This window comes from Echinops telfairi, unplaced genomic scaffold, assembly GCF_000313985.2.
Source record: "Echinops telfairi isolate 266 unplaced genomic scaffold, ASM31398v2 ScPeMD7_4;HRSCAF=17, whole genome shotgun sequence".
NCBI classification, from domain to species: Eukaryota; Metazoa; Chordata; class Mammalia; order Afrosoricida; family Tenrecidae; genus Echinops; species Echinops telfairi.
This window is the reverse complement of record NW_022103900.1, coordinates 1,088,864-1,091,352: the sequence shown is the minus strand read 5'-3', so window position 1 is coordinate 1,091,352 and position 2,489 is coordinate 1,088,864.

Here is a 2,489-nt window from a genome sequence, read left to right as displayed (position 1 = left end):
CTCCTTCCCGGAGGACCGAGAACAGAAAAAGTGGTGAAGGGAGATGTCAGACAGTGTAAGATATGACAAAATAATAATAATTTATAAATTATCAAGGATTCATGAGGGAGGGCGGAGCGGGGAGGGAGGGGGAAAAATGAGGAGCTGATGCCAAGGGCTTAAGTCAAGATCAAATGTTTTGAGAAGGATGATGGCAACAAATGTACAAGTGTGCTTTACACAACTGATATATATATGGATTATGATAAGAGTTGTATGAGCTCCCAATGAAATGACTTTAAAAAATCATAAAGCAAAACAATTTTAACTCATTAATTACAACTGTTTCTTCTCATCTCGAGTCATGTCCATCAGCAAATGAAGGTCTCAAAGGTTTTTCCTGCACATTTGCTCCATCTGTGCCTTGACGGTGGACTCTCCTTTGAGAAGGCAACTTCTCCTCAGTCATATTTTGAGTGGCTCCCAACCTGAGGGGGTGATCTCAGGGCACCGTCTCCGACGATGTTCTGCTTTTATTCATGAGGTTCTCAGTATCTGACCGTGTTTTGATGCTGTCCATAACGTTTTCAGTGGCTAATTCCTTAGAAATGGGGAGCCTAGGCCTTCTTTGTAGTCTGTTTTTAGTCTGGAAGCTCTGCTGAAACCTGTCCGCTCTGGGTGACTCTGTTGACATTTGAAATACCAGTGACACAGCTTCTAGCTAGCGTCCCAGCAACACACAGCCATCACAGTGTGACATACCGACAGACAAGTGGTGAGGATGACCATGGAGGCTTATTATGAAGAAATTTTAAGAAAATCGAGCACTGTGTTATTGAGAAAATGACCAGGAAGATTGCATGGAGTAATTTTGTCCATCACTACAAAGCCCCTCCTCGTTCTTCAAGGGTGGCAAAGGGTGTCCTAAGAGAATTTCACTGGGAAGCCTTCCTCACCCCATGACTCTGCTGTTGGCTCTTCAGACTTCTTCTTGTCCTTCAGATTGGAGGAACAGTTCAAAGGAATGTGACTGGAGCCCCTGCAAGATGCCCAAACTGTTGTTTTTGATGCGGTGTAAACCAAATACCACAGAACTCGTCAGGGAAGGAGGAGAGAGATGGAAACATTACCTTCAGAAGTATATAGTCCTAGATGGAGGATATGTTAAGAAACAATAGCTTCACATTTTTGATACTTTTGTTTAATAAAGATTTCTATGCTTTCCTGGCCTATGAATAACTGCCTGCTCTTAGAAATCTTACTAATTACCTGAAAAGTTTGTGTCAATGGGAGGATACTTTCAGATTTACCCCCTAACTATGGCTATTGGCCTACAAATTTCTTAACCTACGAGCTGTGCTTTCAATGGGTTCCACCTCAGAGCTGACAAAGTGACATTCGAATTGACCTGAATGTTGACAATGTGCATGAACGGGAAGGGTAACTGGACTAGAAAAACTGATGGCTCGAAGCCTTTGTAGAAACCCAACCTCCTCCTAGAAAGCCAGGAAAAGCGTGTTTTGCAGAGGGACGAAGTCTCTTGATTGACAAGAGTCAACAAACAATGGTGCTTGATTCAAAGATGGTGGCCAACAGTGTTTGGTCTGCGTGTCACCCTTCACCGTACTGGCAGCAATAGAGTCTCCTTCAACTGGCTCCTGAGAAGGGCTCACTTAGGTTGCTTCCAAGTCTTCCATCCCAGGGTTTCTGTCCAACAGTCTCCCTTACTCATTAGCATTCTGGGTCACCCACATTTTACATATTTGGGTCTGTTCCCGTTTTACTTTATGGACCATGACTGATCCATATTCTGGACATGTTATCAGGAGGGACCAGTCCCTGGAAAAGTACATCATTCTTGGTGGAGTGCAGGGGAGGAAACCCCTCCCTGAGATCGATTGACACAGCGGCTGCAACAACAGGATCAAACATAACCATGGTGTGGATGGCATAGGACTGGGCAGTATTTCATTCTATTGTGGCCAGAAAAGGTGGCTCTGAGTGAGAGCTGACTTGGTGGCACCTAACAACAACCACAAGAACCACATGTGTTGTATTAGTTCTGTGTCTCAGAAGAACTGTGACCAGCACAAGGTTTAAATGAGATAGCTGAAGTAAGTGTCAGATGGCACAATGCCCACAGCGAGTTCACAATAAGCGTTACTTCTTTCTCTCCTTTCCTTGGAGCCTAGGAATCTAATTTCTCCCCCACGTGTTTTCCTCCCAGCACGGTGCTTTGCTTAAGTCCGCCCTCAACGAAGGGTCATTGAGTTCAATTGAAATCAAGGCGCAGAGTAAGAAGAACTTTCTACTTTCCTAAGCAAGTGAGGGAAATCAACCAACCAAGATCTTGCAATCACAGGTGGCTGGAGTCCAGGCGGGTGCTAATGAGACCAGGGTTGAACTCAGTCTCAACCACTGGTTCTGCGCTTGACTTTCTGAGTGCCGCCTCTTCTTTTCCTTTGTAGGCTTCTCCTCTGTCCTCCCTTCTCTCAGAGGATCCCATAGAC